This window comes from Eriocheir sinensis, chromosome 45 (genome assembly GCF_024679095.1).
Source record: "Eriocheir sinensis breed Jianghai 21 chromosome 45, ASM2467909v1, whole genome shotgun sequence".
Classification (NCBI taxonomy): domain Eukaryota; kingdom Metazoa; phylum Arthropoda; class Malacostraca; order Decapoda; family Varunidae; genus Eriocheir; species Eriocheir sinensis.
This window is the reverse complement of record NC_066553.1, coordinates 13152231-13172431: the sequence shown is the minus strand read 5'-3', so window position 1 is coordinate 13172431 and position 20201 is coordinate 13152231. Positions and strand designations below refer to the sequence as shown.

General features: G+C 39.1%; 1 pseudogene; it reads left to right on the top strand.

Moving 5' to 3' along the window:
* LOC126980768 (dipeptidase 1-like) overlaps positions 1 to 20201 on the top strand; it is a 176453-nt pseudogene that overhangs the window by 138403 nt on the left and 17849 nt on the right.

The window sequence follows — 20201 nt, the reverse complement described above, 5'->3', positions numbered from 1 at the left end:
TTATAGAATGAATTAAGAACAGCACCAAAAAGCACACAAGTTAATAAAAGAAATTAGAAGAAAAATAAGGAACGACGAATAGATTAGGTAGTTATAAATTGGAATAAGAAAAGTACCAAAAAAGACAGGCATAGAAGTTAATGAAAAGAAATAACTAGAAAAATAAGGAAAGAATATATTAGTTAGTTATAAATTGGAATAAGAAAAGTACCAAAAAGACGAGCATAAAAGTTAATAAATAGAAATACCTGGAAAAATAAGGGAAGAATAGAATTTTTAGTTATAGATTGGAATAAGAAAAGCACAAAAAAGACGAGCAAAGAAGCTAATAATAAGAAACAAGAAGAAAAATAAGGAACGAAGAATAGATTAGTTAGTTATAAATTGGAATAAGAAAAGTACCAAAAAGACGAGCATACAAGTTAATAAAAAGAAATAACTAGAAAAATAAGGAACGAAGAATAGTTTAGTTAGTTATAACTAACTAATCTATTCTTCGTTCCTTATTTTCGAGGTATTTCTCTAATTAGCTTGTATGCTTGTCTTCTCTAGTGCTTTCTTATTCCAGTTTATAATCTAACTAATCTATTCTTCTTTCCTTATTTTTCCAGGTATATCTATTTATATGCTTTTATGCTCGTCTTTTTTGGTACTCTTCTTATTCCAATTTATAAGTAAGTAATCTATTTTTCTTTCCTTATATTTGTCTAGTTATTTCTTTTAGTTAACTTCTATGCTTGTCTTTTTGGTGCTGTTCTTATTCCAATCTTTAACTAAGTAATTTATTTTTCGTTCCTTATATTTCTAGTTATTTCTTTTTATTAACTTGTATGCTTGTCTTCTTAGGTGCTTTTCTTATTCCAATTTATAATTAACTAATCTATTCTTCTTTCCATATTTTACTATTTACTTCTTTTCATAAACTTCTATGCTCGTCTTTTTGGTACTTTCTTTATTCCAGTCTATAACTAAGTAATCTATTCTTCGTTCCTTATTTTCTAGTTATTTCTTTTCATTAACTTCTATGGTCGTCTTTTTGGTGCTTTTCTTATTCCAATTTATAACTAACTAATCTATTCTTCGTTCCTTATACTTTCTAGCTATTTATTTTTATTAACTTGTATGCTTTTGTTTTTTGGTGCTTTTTATTCCAGTTCATAACTAACTAATCTATTCTTCTTTCCATAATTTTCTATTTACTTCTTTTCATTAACTTCTATGCTCGTCTTTGTAGTACTTTCCTTATTCCAATCTATAACTAACTAATCTATCCTTCGTTCCTTTTATTTTCTAGTTATTTCTTTTATTAACTTGTATGCTCGTCTTTTTTGTGCTTTTCTTATTCCAATCTATAACTAACTAATCTATTCTTCGTTCCTTATATTTTCCAGGTATTTCTTTTTATTAACTAGAATGCTGTCTCTAATGTGCTTTTCTTATTCCAATCTATAACTAATTAATCTATTCTTCGTTCCTTATATTTTCCAGGTATTTCTTTTTATTAACTAGAATACTGTCTTTTATGTGCTTTTCTTATTCCAATCTATAACTAACTAATATATTCTGCGTTTCCTATTTTTCTTCTTATTTCTTTTTTTTAACAGATCAGAAACAAATAAACAAATAAGAACAAATAAGAAAAGTACCAAAAAAAACAGGCATTGAAGTTAATGAAAAGAAATACCTGGAAAAATAAGGGAAGAATAGATTAGTTAGTAATAAATTGGAATAAGAAAAGCACCAAAAACCATAGAAGCTAAAAAAGGCAAAAAGATGACATAGCTAAAAATATAAGAAAGAAAGAATAGATTAGTTAGTTATAAATTGAATAAGAAAAGAAACATGACAAAAAGACATAGAAGTTAATGAAAAGAAGTAACTAGAAAATATAAGAAAAGAATAGATTAGTTAGCTATTGATTGGAATAAGAAAAGTACCCAAAAGACGAGCATACGAATTAATAAAAAGAAATATCTGAAAAAATAAGGAAAGAATATATTAGTTAGTTATAGATTGGAATAAGAAAAGAACACAAAAAGACGAGCATAGAAGTTAATAAAAAGAAATAACTAGAAAAATAAGGAAAGAAGAATAGATTAGTTAGTTATAAATTGGAATAAGAAAAGCACTAAAAAGACAAGCATACAATTCATGAAAAGAAATACCTGGAAAAATAAGGAACGAAGAATAGATTAGTTAGTTATAGATTGGAATAATAAAAGAACCAAAAAGACAACCATTGAAGTTAATTAAAAGAAATAACTAGAAAATATAAAGAAAGAAGAATAGACTAGTTAGTTATAAATTGGAATAAGAAAAGTACCAAATAGACGAGCGTAGAAGTTGATGAAAAGAAATAAAAAGAAAAACAAGGAACGAAGAATAGAGTAGTTAGTTATAAATTGGAATAAGAAAAGAACCAAAAAAGACGAGCACAGAGGTTAATAAAAGAAATATATAGAAAAATAAGGAAATAATAGAATAGTTAATTATAGATTGGAATAAAAAAAAAGAGCCAAAAAAGACAAGCACACAAGATAATAAAAAGATGTAAATAGAAAAAATAAGGAGCAAAAAATAGATTAGTTAGTTATAGATTGGAATAAGAAAATAACCAAAAAGACGAGCATACGAGTTATTAAAAGAAATAACTAGAAAATAAAAGGAACGAAGGATAGATTAGTTAGTTATAGATTTGAATAAGAAAAGCACTAAAAAAGACAAGCATACAAGTTAATGAAAACAAATAACTATAAAATATAAAGAACGAAGAATAGATTAGTTAGTTATAGATTGGAATAAGAAAAGTACTAAAAAGACGAGCATAGAAGTTAATGAAAAGAAGTAAATAGAAAAATATTGTAAGAAGAATAGAAAAGTTAGTTATAAATTGGGATAAGAAAAGCACCAAAAAAGACAAGCATAGAAGTTAATGAAAAGAAATAGCTAGAAAATATAAGGAACGATAAATAGATTAGTTAGTTATAAATTGGAATAAGAAAAGAACCCAAAAAGACGAGCATAAAAGTTAATGAAAAGAAATAACTAGAAAATATAAGGAAAGAATAGATTAGTTAGTTATTGATTGGAATAAGAAAAGTACCCAAAAGACGAGCATACGAATTAATAAAAAGAAATATCTGAAAAAATAAGGAAAGAATAGATTAGTTAGTTATAGATTGGAATAAGAGAAGCTTCAAAAAGACGAGCGTAGAAGCTAATAAAAAGAAATAACTAGAAAAATACAAGGAAAGAAAAATAGAATAGTTAGTTAAAGATTGGAATAAGAGAAGCACAAAAAAAGACAGGCATAGAAGTTAATAAAAGAAATACCTCGAAAATAAGGAACGAAGACTAGATTAGATAGTTATAGATTGGAATAAGAAAAGCACCAAAAAGACAAGCATACAAGTTAATAAAAAAAAAAGTAGAAAATAAAAGGAACGAAGGATACATTAGCTAGTTATAGATTGGAATAAGGAAAGTACTGAAAAGACGAGCATAGAAGTTAATGAAAAGAAGTAAATAGAAAAATATGGAAAGAAGAATAGATTAGTTAGTTATAAATTGGAATAAGAAAAGCACCAAAAAAGACAAGGATACAAGTTAATAAAAGAAATAACTAGAAAATAAATAGAACAAAGGAGAGATTAGTTAGTTATAGATTGGAATAAGAAAAGCACCAAAAAGACGGGCATGCAAGTTAATAAAAAAATAAGTAGAAAGTAAAAGGAACGAAGGATACATTAGTTAGTTATAGATTGGAATAAGGAAAGTACTGAAAAGACGAGCATAGAAGTTAATGAAAAGAACTAAATAGAAAAATATGGAAAGAAGAATAGATTAGTTAGTTATGAATTGGAATAAGAAAAGTACCAAAAAGACAAGCATACAAGTTAATGAAAAGAAATAACTAGAAAATATAAGGAAAGAAAAATAGATTAGTTAATTATATATTGGAATAAGAACAGTACCAAAAAGACAAGCTTAGAAGTTAATGAAAAGAAGTAAATAGAAAAATAAGTAACGCAGAATAGATTAGTTAGTTATAGATTGGAATAAGAAAAGCACTAAAAAGACAAGCATACAAGTTAATAAAAAGAAATACCTGGAAAATATAAGGAACGAAGAATAGATTAGTTAGTTATAGATTGCAATATGAAAAGCACCAAAAAGACGAGCATAGATGTTAATAAAAAGAAATGACTAGAAAATATAAGGAACGAAGAACAGATTACCGGCCTCTTGCAGACTCCTTACGTTTATATATATATATATATATATATATATATATATATATATATATATATATATATATATATATATATATATATATATATATATATATATATATATATATATATATATATATATATATATATATATATATATATATATATATATATATATATATATATATATATATATATATATATATATATATATATATATATATATATATATATATATATATATATATATATATATATATATATATATATATATATATATATATATATATATATATATATATATATATATAGATAGATGAATAGATATATATATATATAGATATTTATATATTTACATATATATACATATATATATATATATATATATATATATATATATATATATATATATATATATATATATATATATATATATATATATATATATATATATATATATATATATATATATATATATATATATAAATATATAGGTCTGCAGAACTAAGTAATCTATTCTTCGTTCCTTATATTTTCCAGGTCATTTCTTTCATTAACACACACACACACATATATATATATATATATATATATATATATATATATATATATATATATATATATATATATATATATATATGTGTGTGTGTGTGTGTGTGTGTGTGTGTGTGTGTGTGTGTGTGTTTCGGGCACTCATCAGTAATTTTTTTTTATTGTAGTTGGGATAATGCATAAGGGTTTTCGTTTGTTGACGATGAATGCAGCAAAAGAAATAAGGAGACGAAAAATAGCCTAATTCACCACAAGAGGCGGCCGACCTGCGGCCAGGCGCGGGCAGTCATGCGTCGTCGCTGTTCACATCTTTAGAAACCGTTCTGTGTTATGCTCATGTCACGTTTTATCTATAATCTGATCGCACCACAGCGTTCAGGAGACTTTGCTCTACGAGATGAAATTATTTATTTCAACCCTGGTTCAAAGACTGCCGAGAAAAGCGATGATAAGTAAACCGTGTTACAAACATTTCGGAGCTGTCTTGTGACTTCAACTCATCACATTTCCTTCATGTTTTATTTTATCGAGTTTAGATAAATATAACTGAGTTGCGCAATTACTGCTGAGTCCAACGGTACCAACTAAAGTGGTCTGTCGTGAATAAGAGACGAGCTATGACGAAGAAAATACAAGTGTGTAGCGTCACGGCGGACATGAATGGCATGTGAGTGGGGGAGGGGTGCAGCCAATCACAGGAGCCGTAACAAACGCTGCCTAGGCGCCAGATGAACAGGCTCCGTCAACAGACTATAACTCCGCGAACCTTCCAACACGGGCTATCCCTCATACAAAACAAACTGACATATTTTTCTTTCATGACAATTATTTAACGCCTCCACAAACCGAGCTACGAAACCCACTTTACGAATCTATCTTCACTATCAAACAAACAACCAAATAAACAAGCAAACAATCACACAAACAAAATCAACGTACCAAAGAAAGTAAGGAAAGGAAGCGGGTTCCATTAATTACGTGTCAACAAGTGGTCGAGGATAAAAACTGTACAGAGCCAAGATTTTGACACGTAAAACTCTACGGCAAAATGACTTCCTAATTAACTAATTTCTTACATTCGCCGTGACGTTGACGAGCTGATGTGTTGATGTTATTACCTCATTAAAACTTCTTTTGATGTAAACTTGAAGGTAATTACTGACCCCATTATAGGCTTAGAATCTTATAACGAACTTACTGTACGTATTTAACTTTAAGGCTTGTTGACATACTTAAAGGGTTGTTTTTTCGATGCGTCACGTGTGGAATAGTCGAGGTTGTGTTGTGTGGGCTTGTAATAACGGAGCAGTTGTGTTACCTGAAGTGTTGTGAATGTGTTGTCTGATGTGTTGTGGTTGTGTCCCTTAATGTGTTGTGCATATGTTGGAAATGTGTTCGTTGATGCGTTCTGAATTTGTCGTCTGATGTAATTGTGTTGTAAAAATGTGTTGTTTGATGTTATTGTGTTGCCTGGCGTGTTGTCTTTGTGTTCTCGTAGTTGTGTTGTGTGATATTGTGATGTTGTTCGCCGTCATAAATATGTTGCCATCTACTGTTATACTAATTGTGTTGTGTGTGTTGCTTACGTGGGTGTGTTGTCCGATAGCATAGTCGTGTCTGTCGCTGGTGAGTGTCGCAATAATTGTGTTGCCTGACGTGCTGAGTGGTGTTGTCTTCTCCATTAAGTGGGCTGTATTGCTTCCTAAGTGTGTTGCTGATTAAATGAACATGTTATTGTTGTTGTTGCTATTGTCGAGGAGGGCAGGACAGGTAATATTGGGGGCTTGATGGTGGTGGGGGGGGGAGGGAGAGGGAGGGTAACGAGGAGGAGGAAGAGGAAGTGGAAGAAAAAAGAGGAAGAGAGGAGATGAAGAGGAAGAGGAGGAAGAGGAAGAAGAAGAGGAAGAGGAGGAGAAGGTGGAGCAGGAGGAGGAGGAGGAGGAGGAGGAAGAGGAGGAGGAGGAGAAGAAGGAGGAGGAAGAGAGAAGATGAAGAGGAGGAGGAAGAGGAAGAGGAGGAGGAGGAGGAGGAGGAGGAGGCACATTGTTGTTATTAGTGTTGTTATTGTTTTTGTTGTTGTTGTTTTACCTCACGACCTATGGCATCGATAGGGTTTCTTGGTGGGGCCTGATGATCGGCCCCACCCCGCTAAAGCGCTGGCAAGTGTTTATAGTGTCACCATTTTGCTCCTGCTGTTGCTGTTGTCGTTAGCGTTAGTCTTGTTGTTATTGTTGTTTTGATTGTTAGTCTTATTGATGTTTCTGATGTTAGTATTGTTGTTGTTGTTGTTGCTAATGTTGGTTGCTATTCTGTTCGCTGCCTCATCATTCACAGAGAGCAACAAGAGAGAGAGAGAGAGAGAGAGAGAGAGAGAGAGAGAGAGAGAGAGAGAGAGAGAGAGAGAGAGAGAGGTGATGGTGATGGTGGTGGTGGTGGTGGTCGTGGTGATGGTGATTGTGGTGGTGATGATGGTAGTGATGATGGTGGTGGTGGTGATGATGGTGGTCGTGGTGATGGTGGTGATAATGGTGATTGTGGTGGTGATGATGGTGGTGGTGATGGTGGTGGTGGTCGTGGTGGTGATGATGGTGGTGGTGATGACGGTGATGGTGGTGGTGGTGGTGGTGGTGATGATGATGGTAGTGATGATGGTGGTGGTGGTGGTGGTGATGATGGTGGTCGTGGTGATGGTGGTGATAATGGTGATTGTGGTGGTGATGATGGTGGTGGTGATGGTGGTGGTGGTCGTGGTGGTGATGATGGTGGTGGTGATGACGGTGATGGTGGTGGTGGTGGTGGTGGTGATGATGATGGTAGTCGTGATGAAAATGAGGTGGTGGTAATAAGGAGATGGAGGTGGTGATGGTGATGACAGTAGTGGTGAAAGATGAGGTGGAGGTGGTGATGATGGTGGTGGTGGTGGAGGTGGTGGTGGTGATGGCGTCGGTGATGGTATTGAAGCTAGTTTACACACCACCATTTACACATCACCACCATTAACGTTACAACACCGCCAGCTAGTTTACACACCCTTACGCATCACCATCACCACCACCACCACCATCATCGCCACCACCAACATCACCTCCACCACCATCAGCATCACCACTACATACGCAACACCAGCCACTACACTTCAAACACCATCATCACCACTACCACTGATGCTTCAACACCACCAGCTGGCCTACATACACCACCACCACCACCGTCTCCACCACCACCACCATCATCCTTATCACCAGAATCACTCCCCTCATCGTCATTATTTTTGCTGTCATTTCCCCAGCTCCATCTTCCATTTTTTTCTGGGGTGAGAGAACAAAGGAAGGCGAGGGAGGGGCTGAGGAGGGAAGGACAGGGGGGAGGGAGACATGGGGGTAGTAATTCCTTCAAGGGGTGTAGGGGGAGGGGGGGCTGTGTTGGAGGGGTGCCAGGCTTAAGTACTTGGAGAGGAGGCGTAGAAAAAGTGCCGCAGGATTTTAGAAGGACCCCAGAATTAAGGACTTGAAGGGGACACGCAGGAAGGAGCGTGAGGATTCGCAAGGAGAAGGAGAAAGGATTTAGCAAGGGACGCCGGGAAGAGATTAGTTACAGAAAGGTACTTGAGATAATGGAACGCAGGGAAGAACTTAATGGGAGACCACAGAAAGGGACTTGAGGACTTGAGTGGGAAGGATGCAGGAAGACTTGAAAGGAAACCACAGAAAGGGACTTGAGGACTTGAGAGGAAAGGATGCAGGAAGACTTGAAAGGAAACCACAGAAAGGGATTTGAGGACTTGAGTGGGAAGGATGCAGGAAGACTTGAAAGGAAACCACAGAAAGGGACTTGAGGACTTGAGAGGAAAGGATGCAGGAAGACTTGAAAGGAGACCACAGAAAGGGACTTGAGGACTTGAGAGGAAAGGATGCAGGAAGACTTGAAAAGAGACCACAGAAAGGGACTTGAGGACTTGAGAGGAAAGGATGCAGGAAGACTTGAAAGGAAACCACAGAAAGGGACTTGAGGACTTGAGATGGAGGGACGCACGCACAGACTGTAAAGAGAGACCACAAAAAGGAACTTGAGATGGAGGGAGGCACGAAGAGACTTTAAAGGGAGACCACGGAAAAGGACATGATGAAGGTACGCAAGAAACGACCTGGAGGGGAGAACACAGATAAGGATTTGAGGACTACAGAAGGAAGGAGCACCAGAGAAGTTGATAACCTGAGGGGCTAAGGGAATCACGCCTCCGCCTCCGTGGTCTAGTGGTTAGCGTGACTATATAGCTACGCGTCCGCGGCCCCGGGTTCGAATGCAAATCAGCCAGCTCTTCATCCTCCCCTGCGGGCTAGTCGATAAATTAGTACCTGGGGAAGCCTGGAGGAGGTAAACTGTGGCATACCGGATGTTACACTGGCCACATGCTACAAGGGCCAATGCCATGGAAACGAGCACCGCAAGCGTAACTATGGAGGGGAAAAGATTTGAGTACCTGAAAAGCGCAGAGAAGCACACACGATCTTAAAAATAGAAACTTAAGACGAACTTGAAAACGGGAGAAGCGCTGAAAAGACTTCGAGAACTTATAAAATGATCATAGAGAAAATCTTGAAAACTTGGAATTACGAGACAGGACTTCAAGACTCGAGAAAAATGAAGGCCGTAGAACATAACTTGAAGGCGGGCCAAAAATATACGGACACGAGAACATGACGAGAGAGAGAGAGAGAGAGAGAGAGAGAGAGAGAGAGAGAGAGAGAGAGAGAGAGAGAGAGAGAGAGAGAGAGAGAGAGAGAGAGAGAGAGAGAGAGAGAGAGAGAGAGAGAGAGGGGGGGGCATTATCGAGAATTTCAGCACTTTGTGAGGTGAAAACATTAATAGAAAAGAATCAGAGGAATTGAAGGAGAAGGCGCAGAGAAAGGTTAGACACGAATAAGGAAGAGGAAAAGGACTTGAGGATTTGGGGAAAGGGCACAAAAAATGACTCCGCGTTACTAACAGTGGAACGTTATGCTAATAAGATCCCTTCAACCATAACTACAACACACACACACACACACACACACACACACACACACACACACACACACACACACACACACACACGTAAACAGGTAAGTGCGTAGATACATATAAACACACCCTAAAAATGTATATATATGAACGGTTTCTCAAGACTACAATTTATTTATTTACTTATTTTTCGCGAACGAGGAAGTGCATAACGGGAACTTGCATTAGCGCTAAAAAGTGGGGAGAAGGAAGAGGAGGAGGAGGAGGAGGAGGAAAGTTTATTAAATGTAGTCCCGTGGGTTGGTCTCTTTATTCTCTCGTGGTCGTTAATAGAGAAAAGCTAATATGCGGAGGTAATATTGGGAAAAATAGTGGATATTAAAGATGCTCGGCCGATATAGGTGATGCGCTCTCTCTCTCTCTCTCTTTTTTTTTTTTTTTTTTTTATTTAAACATAGGCACATGTATAATATTTACATTCCCAAAGGTGCACTGTCGTGTGCTGCCTATTCGAAGGGCAGAATAAAAACTATATAAAAATAACTACATAAACTATAAAAAATATATATATATATACTATAAAAAATAAAAAATAAAACATACAATACAGAATATATGTGAGCGCACTGCACACTACACTCGTGTCACTGCTCCACCACGAGTGTCAGTGGGGTGGGGAGTGAGCCCCTCCAGTGGTGGGCCGACAGTTTTATTTTTTGGGTGTTCATCTCCCGGATGTTTGGTATACAGGCCGTGAACATGTTCCACATCCGGCAGACTCTTCCCGAAAAGGTGCGTTGGTGCTGGCTGGTACGGGAACACGGCACCTCCACTGCGTCACCACGGGATAGCACCGTTCTCGTGTCCCGCGTGGTGACTCTCGGAGGTTGGCGTAAGCCCACCAGATGTGGCAATCTCTGCACTTGTGCCTTATGTAACACCACAAGAGCAGCTACGTCCCTGCGGTGTTCCAAGGAGTCGACGGAGCTGAGAGTTTCCTGCCCGGTTGGGGGGTCTGCCGCATCCACCAGTCGCAGTGCCCGTCTCTGGATGGCGTCGAGTCTCCCGCTGTGCGAGGCAGCACACGACATCCAAGAGAGGGCAGCGTACTCCAGGTAAGGCCGTATCTGGGCCTTGTAGAGCAACAGCCTCCCTTTTTTGTCGAGGAAGCTGGCCACCCTTCGCAGGCAGGAGACTCTGTGGGAGGCCTTTTGGGCAATGTGTTTGATGTGGCTGTCAAACCGTAGCCCTCGATCCACTTCCACTCCCAGAATCTTGACGGATTCCTGGAGTGGGAGGGGGACGCCACCAAAGCTTAGCTTCCCCTCCACTGCTGGCCTGGCAGTGGGGGATCGAGAGACCACCATGGCCTGGGTCTTCTCTGGAGCAAAGGTCACCTGCCAGCGGGCACCCCACTCCTGTAGCACCTTCAGCTGCTGATTGACCTCGTCAGCAGCTCGCCCACAGTCTTGTCTGGGGTAGGTGCAGGAGAGAGTGCAGTCATCAGCGTAAGCTGAGACTGCTGGCAGCTGCCGGAGAAGGTCGTCCACATATATGTTCCACAGAACTGGCCCTAGCACTGAGCCCTGTGGCACTGATGCCTCCACTGGCAAGGAGTCGGACGTCTGCCCGTTGACGACAACCTCTCTCTCTCTCTCTCTCTCTCTCTCTCTCTCTCTCTCTCTCTCTCTCTCTCTCTCTCTCTCTCTCTCTCTCTCTCTCTCTCTCTCTCTCTCTCTCTCTCTCTCTCTCTCTCTCTCTCTCTCTCTCTCTCTCTCTCTCTCTCTCTCTCTCTCTCTCTCCCATAAGAGAGAGAGAGAGAGAGAGAGAGAGAGAGAGAGAGGTGGGGGGGGGTCAAGGTTAATAAAGGGATGAAAGGTGAAGGGGGGGGGGGGGGTTATAGTGAACGTGGATGATGAAAAAATACATCGATAAAAATACATAGCAAATTTGTTGACGTTATTTGTACAACGTTCTTCTTCGATAAGAGTTTTTGATTAACGTAACAGTCAGTGGCCCGCCCTACCCCTCCCTGCCCTGCCCTGCCCTGCCCTGCCTTGCCCTGCCCTGCCCTGCCCTGTCACGTTTTCTCTTCCTTTTCCTTCCCTGTCGCTCTCTGCCCTTCCTTTCCTTTCCCTTCCCTTCACTGTTCCTCCATGGCTTTCTCTTCCTCTCCTTTCTCTTCCTTTCCCTTCCTTTCCCTTCCCTTCCCTTCTATACCAAGTCATGCCCTTCAGTGCTCTTCCCTTCTCTGCCATACCCCTTCCCTACCATGAACTGCCTTATCCTCTCCTATCCTTACCTTGTCTTGCATTTACTCCTGCTGCTCTGTGTCCTGAAGAAGAGGAAATGAGGGCGTGGGTGTTACAGGGAAGGCGTGAACGTTGCTGTGGGTTCTGCCTTACTGTGTGGCGCGTGAGGGAGTGGGAAAGGGTGTGTGTGGAGGGAAGATGGAAGGAAGGAAGGAAAGAAGGAAGGAGAAGGCCTTGTGTCTCGATTGGGGTGTCGCTTGTTACATATATCTTCGGGGAGAGGGAAGGAGGAGCTAAGAGAGAGAGAAGGGGAGAGGGAGACGGAGGGAGAGAGAATCCTATCTAAAGAGTCACATAATATTTCAAAATTTACTCATCTGATGTTATTTTTACCTTCGTTGTTGTTGCTGCTTCTTTATGTGTGTTTTCTGTGTGGGATGTGCCGCTGTTGTGTTAAAAGATGATGTGTTGGTTATGAGGTGCGGAAAGGAAGAGAAGGTTTGCCGTGTGGAAAGGTTGGTGGTTCTGAACTCTGGCGTGTAATGTGCTTAGGCTTTCTTTTATTTTCCTTGTTTTTCCTTTATTTGCTCCTTATCACTCTCTTCCTTTATTCCCCTTTTCGTTCTTCTCTACGTCTTTTCGATCTCACCTCGTAACCATGATAAGACTTGTAGTGTATGTTTGTTATCCGTCTGCCGCTCAGTTATCCATCCATTCTAGAATACCTGGCTCTCCCCTTCTGTCCTTCCTCGTCCTTCAGCTTTACGTCTTTTCGATCTCACCTCGTAACCAAAATGAGACTTGTAGTGTATGTTTGTTATCCGTCTGCCGCTCAGTTATCCATCCATTCTATAATACCTGGCTCTCCCCTTCTGTCCTTCCTCGTCCTTCAGCTCAACGTCTTTTCGATCTCACCTCGTAAACATAAAGAGACTTGTAATAGTCGTGTGTTTTCTGTCTATTACCACTAACGTTCTCTATTCATTATCTGGGTGTCACCTTTCCTTCCTCGTCCTTCACTCTCTCCCTTTCTCCGATCTCACCTCGTAAACATGAAGAGAATTGCAATGTACGTATGTTTTTCGTCAACTAATTACGTTTTCCCTTCATTAGCTTCCACTCACGCTCAGCACTGCACTCCAATATCCTTCTTCGTCTCGAGAGCTCTTCCTGCTTCAATGCGAGGTCAATGTTCTTAATCAGTCTTTCCCTTTCTCGAATTTCCCGCGTCTCGTTTCCTGGAGCCTCGTTAGCCTTTTCTTTCATTCTTCTTTTTTCTTTCTTTTCTCTCCTTCGTGTCTTCCTCTCCTTTCCTATCTTTCTTCTTTGTTTTCTCTTTCTGTACATTCATCTTTTCCTTGGTCAGTGTTCTTAGTCTTTTTTTTTTCTTTCTCTAATTTTTCTGTCTCGTTCCAAAATCCTCGTAAGCCCATTCTTCCCTTTCTTCTTTTCTTTCTTACTTTTCTTACTTTCTTTTCTTCCTCTCTTCCCCTTCTTCCCTGCCATCCCTTTCTTTCTTCTTTCTTTGTCTTCTTCTTCCTCTTCTTTGTCTTTCATCCCTTCCTTTCTTCCATATTTCCTATTGTATACATCCATTTTTTTTTCTTTAGCCTTCCTCTTCTTCTTCTTTTCTTCCTTTCTTCCCCTTCCTCCCTGTCATCTCTTTCTTCTTTCTTTGTCTTCTTCTTCTTCCTCTTCTTTGCCTTTCATCCCTTCCTTTCTTCCATATTTCCTATTGTATACATCCATTTTTTCCGCTTCCAAACCCAACACTCTCCTACCCTCATGCCTCTACAACTCTATTTTATTGGGTCTTCCTCTTCCTCTCCTGTCCCTTATCTCCATACATATCATTCTCCTTCCCTCTTGAACTTTTCTACTCTTTGGTATCGCCTGCAAATCGTGTGTTTATGTTTTAGAAGAGAATGAGAAGAGGGCAAGAGGACATCAGTAGACCGCGTGACACCTGGAGCAAAAACACATGAAATTAACCTTTTTTGTGTCACCTGATAAGCTAATTAATTGTAGAAGCTTTTTATTCATTTTTTTCTTAATGCACTTAATTGATAGGAAAGACATGATCAATAACAACAGCGGATAATTTGTTCAATCATCCTGTTGTTGTTTTTTTGTATTGTTGTTATTACGAGTTTAAATGATCAGTATTTTGTTTGTTCTGTTAGTGAATTTGCTTATGAAAAGAATAGAACGAAATTATGAACCCGCTATGCCCACTGTGTCTGTTTATCTCTCTCTCCCTGTCTTCCTCTCTCTCCTCTTTTAATAATGGTATCTTCTTTCCTCAGATTCTAGTTTCATTTAAGGTTCACGTGTATTAATATTAGCAAAATTGTTGAGTATGAAATGATATGAAGGTCATGTTCTCTCATTTATATTTTTGCCCCTGATCCTTCTCTAATATTCGTACATTCTCTTTTTAATCAGAATACTGTGTACCTTGAACATGGCTTACCTGTATTATTCTCTCTCTCTCTCTCTCTCTCTCTCTCTCTCTCTCTCTCTCTCTCTCTCTCTCTCTCTCTCTCTCTCTCTCTCTCTCTCTCTCGCAGGCGGACAACGGCGGTATCGTCATGATCAGCTTCTACAACGATTTCCTGACGTGTGGAAAGACAGCCTCGATACAGGACGTGGTCGGTGAGTGAGGAGGGAAGGAGAGAGGGAGGTACAGAAAGGAGGTAGGAAGGAGGGAAGGCGAGGGAGGTAGGGTGTCGGTATGTGTGTGAGTGATTGAGTCCAAGACTACGGGAGTGAAAGAGTGGATGAATGAGGGAAGGAAGGAGAGTGGGTTAGTGAGTTATAAGAGTGAAAGAGTACATGAATGAGTGAATAAGTGAGGGAGAAAAGGAGGGAGGGAGGGAGGGAGGGAGGGTGGGTTAGTGAGTGTGTGTGTGAGTGTGTGAGTTTTAAGAGTGAAAGAAAATATAAGAGAGGATATCACATTCAAGACAGTTTCATCTCTTTTTCCTCCTCCTCCTCCTCCTCCTCCTCCTCCTCCTCGCCGTCCTCTTCTCTCTTCTGTCGTTCTCTTCGTCTAAACTTTTCCTTCCAGCTTCCTCTTGTACCTCCTCCTCCTCCTCCTCCTCCTCCTCCTCCTCCTCCTCCTCCTCCTCCGCGTCCTTCATTCCCACCTCCTCTTTCATCTTTTATTTCTTAGCTTTCTTTCTTTCTTTGTCTTGCTTTCTTTTTATTTATTTTTTTATTTATCTTGTCTTTGTTTATTCTTTCTAATATTTTTTTGTTTTCCCTATTCCTTTCTTCGTCTTCTTTTTCTTCCCCTCTTTTATTTCTTCTTTTATTTTTTGTCTTATATTTTCCTTCTTCGCTCTCGCCTCTTAATTTCCTGTCTTTTTTTTTCCTTTCTTATTGTTCATTATTCCTTCCTTCGTCTGCATTTTCTTTACTTTCTTTTTATTTTCTTATCTTTTCCTTCTTTGACTTCCCTTCTTCGTCTCCTGTTTTTGTTTTTGTTTTCTTTTTCATTCTTTTCTTTTACCTTTTCCTTCCTACGTCTTTCTTTTTATTCCTTCTTCTTACCTCCTGTTATCTTTTTCTTCTTCGCTTTCCTCTCTTCGCCTCCCGTTCTCTCTTTTTATCTCTTTCTATCTCCGCTCTTTCTCTTCCTCGCGTTCTTTATGTCCTGCTTCGCCGTAATTCCTTCAACACTCTCTCTCTCTCTCTCTCTCTCTCTCTCTCTCTCTCTCTCTCTCTCTCTCTCTCTCTCTCTCTCTCTCTCTCTCTCTCTCTCTCTCTCTTTTTCTCTCTCTCTCTCTTTTTCTCTCTCTTCTGGCATCGCTCTTCCTCCACCTCTTCGTTGTTGTTGTTGTTCTTTTCTGTCTATCTCTTTCCTCTCTTATTTATTTTTTCCCGTGTTTTCTCTCTCGTCTTTCCTTCTCCACCCGTCTTGTCTATTACTACCTCCTAGCTCCCACTTATTTTCTTTTTTCTGTTGTTTTTGTCTTTTGTTTTTTGTTTTTTTGTTTCCGTCTCTAATCCCTTCCCCGTCTATTTTTTCCCTTCTCTTTTTTCCCGTCGTAATTATTTCCCGTCTTATATTTTTCCACGTCTCGGATTTTCTCCCAGCGCCGAGTTTCACATCCACTGTCTATTTTAAAACCTCTCTCTCTCTCTCTCTCTCTCTCTCTCTCTCTCTCTCTCTCTCTCTCTCTCTCTCTCTCTCTCTCTCTCTCTCTCTCTCTCTCTCTCTCTCTCTCTCTCTCTCTCTCTCTCTATCTCTCTCTCTCTCTCTCTCTCTCTCTCTCTCTCTCTCTCTCTATCTCTCTCTCTATGCTCTTATCTTCTCTGTTCTTCTCTCTCTCTCTCTCTCTCTCTCTCTCTCTCTCTCTCTCTCTCTCTCTCTCTCTCTCCTCTTCTCAAAACCTATCATCACTTTGCTCATTAACTCACTTTCTCTCCTATCTTTATTTTTTTTTGTGCACCTGAATGATGATAATTTTGCTTCCACTCTCTCCCTCAATCATTCCCTTTCCCTCTCATTACCTTCTACTTTTTTTTTCCCTTCAATCTTCCCCCAAAATCATCACTTAATTCCTCTTGTTTGTATTTCGACTGCTTCATAATTTTCGTCCATTCAAATCGTTTATTTTATCCTCTCGTCTTCACTCTCTTCATCTTGTTTCCTTTTATCCTTGTTCATTTTTGCCCTCCACCCCTTCTCCATTCCCTCCACCAGGTCTATCCATCATTTTCCTTCTCCTGTTTCCTTTAATCCTTGCTCATTTTTGTCCTTCGCCCCTTCTTCACTCCCTCCACCAGGCCTATCCATCATCATTTTTTCTAGTATTTCGTTCGTCTCCTCTTCATTTTCATTCTGGGATTCTTTTTTTTCCCTTCTAGTCCTCTTTTCTCTCTTTCAGTATCTTCCTTAGTAGTTTTATTTTCCTTTTTTTACTCATTTTCTTTTTACCGTTTATCTCCTCTGCACGGTTTTTCGTATATGTTTAGTTTGCTTTATCTCCGTTTTTTTTATCCTCAGAACACATTTCCTTTTTTTTTAATATTCTTGTCTCCGCTGTCTCCTGTTATCGTTTCTTTTCTTCTTTGTCCTCCTTTCTGCGCTGTGTTTTTATTTCATTTTCCTCTACCGTCCTTTATCCCTACGCAAGGTCAGCAATCACTCATTTTCTCTCTACTCTTTCCTACACTTTTTTATTTAGTTTTCCTCTTCCGTCCTTTATCCCTACGCAAGGTCAGCAATCACTCATTTTCTCTCTACTCTTTCCTACACTTTTTTATTTAGTTTTCCTCTTCCGTCCTTTATCCCTACGCAAGGTCAGCAATCACTCATTTTCTCTCTACTCTTTCCTTCACTTTTTATTTTATTTTCCTCTACCGTCCTTTATCCCTACGCAAGGTCAGCAATCACTCATTTTCTCTCTACTCTTTCCTACACTTTTTATTTCATTTTCCTCTTCCGTCCTTTATTCCTACGCAAGGTCAGCAATCACTCATTTTCTCTCTACTCTTTCCTACACTTTTTATTTTATTTGCCTCTACCGTCCTTTATCCCTACGCAAGATCCACAATCTCTCAGCTAGTTTCCTAATCTTCACTTACATACATAAATTCCGTTTCCTATTTTTTTTATTTATTATTGTCTCGCTTCCTCTATTTCCCTTAATCGTTACCAGTCCTCCTTGCTCCATTCACTCTGGCGTTTCCCTTCATCAAGTCCTGTACAGACCGACGCACTGAACCATCGAAACAACAACAGCAATAACGACATCAATAACAGTATGGTCAACGAACAGGATCAGCAGCAATAACAACAGCAAGGACAACAACAACAACAACAACAACAACAACAACAACAACAACAACAAGCTGTGGCGCCCTCCCCATCATTAATACAGCCGTGCACAATGCAATAATACAATTTGGATTAATATAATTATGAACTTCTATTCTCTACAACTGGATTATACGGGCTCATATTAATTTCTCTCTCTCTCTCTCTCTCTCTCTCTCTCTCTCTCTCTCTCTCTCTCTCTCTCTCTCTCTCTCTCTCTCTCTCTCTCTCTCTCTCTCTCTCTCTCTCTCTCTCTCTCTATCTTTCTCTCACGTGATGACTAGTTAATTATTTTATTTTTTTATTGAGGCGTTGTATTATTTTTTGACGTTGTTTTCGAGACTTTTTGATTCGCACGGCAACGGGTCAACTCTAAATAAAACAAGAGGTTGAAAAAGTGAAGGTGATAACAGTATGTTGCCTCAGAGCGTTCCAGTGAAGAGTAAACTATAAGCCACTGTTGGAAAGGCTGAATATACGCGAGTTACCGGACCAAACAGGACAAGGATGCGAAGATCGTTTGATTTAAAAGGGACTGAAGTCGACACGTGTGACCAATAGGGGCCGCTTTCAGTCATTTTGTTTGTTTAGATCGTTGCCAATGGCGGTGATCGACGCTATAGTTTTCCACGTGAAACTGGCCGATGGGGTAGTGGCGGCTGCAGAGGGAGCGAGAGGTGTCGAGTGTGTGTGGCAAGGTGCGGGGCAAGGCTAACCCCGCAGCCGCCACTACCCCATCGGCCAGTTTCACGTGGAAAACTATAGCGTCGACCACCGCCCTTGGTAACGATCAAAACAAAGTGGCTGTGAAAGCGGCCCTAGGTGTGTATAAGGTATCCAGGAGAAAAGAGAGGAAAAGAAGGAGGAAATGGAGGTGGAGGAAAAAAATAGACGAAGAAGAGCAAGATGAGGAGGAGGAAGTGGAAGAGTAGGCAAGAAGACAAAAAGACAGAGAACATAAATAAAACAAGAAAAGAAAAAGATAAAAAGGCAAGACAAAAGAAGACGGCAAAAAGACAGGGGACAAAAAAAAAGAGAAAAAGCAAAACAAAAGACAAAAGAAGAACGAAAAAAGACAGAGAACAAAAATAACACAAGAAGAGAAAATGACAAAAAAAGCAAGACAAAAAAAGAAGAAGGAAAAAAGACAGAACAAAAATAAAACAAGAAGAGAAAAAAACAAAACAAGACAAAAGAAGAAGGAAAAAAGACACAGAACAAAAAAAAAACAAGAAAAGAAGGACAGAGCAAAAGACAAAAGAAAACTAGACAAAAAAATACATAGAAGTCGAAAGTTCATAAAATTTCAAAACTTAAACAAAAAGAATGGAAATTGCCCAAAATGAGGGAAATAATTATAATCCTCACATAATAATTTGCGACACGGAAAAAAAAACCAAGCGATTAACTTTGAAAAAAAACCAATCTAATCAAAAGTTGGGATTGGAAAAGGAAGAAAAGTGTCTGGATTAAAAACATTTGGGCTTCTGACTCAGAGGAAGAGAAAACACTTAACAGCGGGCAATGATCAACACGTCAACAGAGACTCTTTAAGTGTTCGCTCCAAAGGCTATGTTGCGACGCTAACGGGAGCTTTGAAGAGTCTGATCCTTTATACAAAGAGGTTTTCCGAGTGGCAGCAGGAGGAAGAGAAGAGAAGGATCAGAATGAGAATGAGGAGGATGATTAGGAGGAGGAGGATGACGCGGACGAGGACGAGGAGGAGGAGGGGGAGAAAGACCAAAAACAACTAGAACAAGAAGAAGAGAAAAAGGAAAGAAAAAATAAAATGTGAAGAAACAGAAGACGTAAAATTGTAAGGAAGAGAAGGATAAGGAGGATGAAATGGAGTAGGAGGAAAGAAATAGATGAAGAAGAGTAAGATAAAGTGGAGAAAGAGAAAAAGCAGAAGCAGGAGAAGCAAAAAGGAGAGGAGGAGGAGAAAGAGGGAAAGGAAAAGGAGAAAACGCAGTGGAGGGAATGAATGTAAGAAGCGCCCATGACAAGGATAACCAACGAGGAAGTGAACTGACCTTTAGAGATGCGCTGTTTGCCACAAGGATGATAAGAGAGAGAGAGAGAGAGAGAGAGAGAGTAGCAGAGTAGAGAAAATGAATGATTGTGGATCTTGCGTAGGGATAAAGGACGGTAGAGGAAAATAAAATAAAAACGGTGTAGGAAAGAGTAGAGAGAAAATGAATGATTGTGGATCTTGCGTAGGGATAAAGGACGGTAGAGGAAAATAAAATAAAAACGGTGTAGGAAAGAGTAGAGAGAAAATGCGTGATTGTGAGAGAGAGAGAGAGAGAGAGAGAGAGAGAGAGAGAGAATTTACCC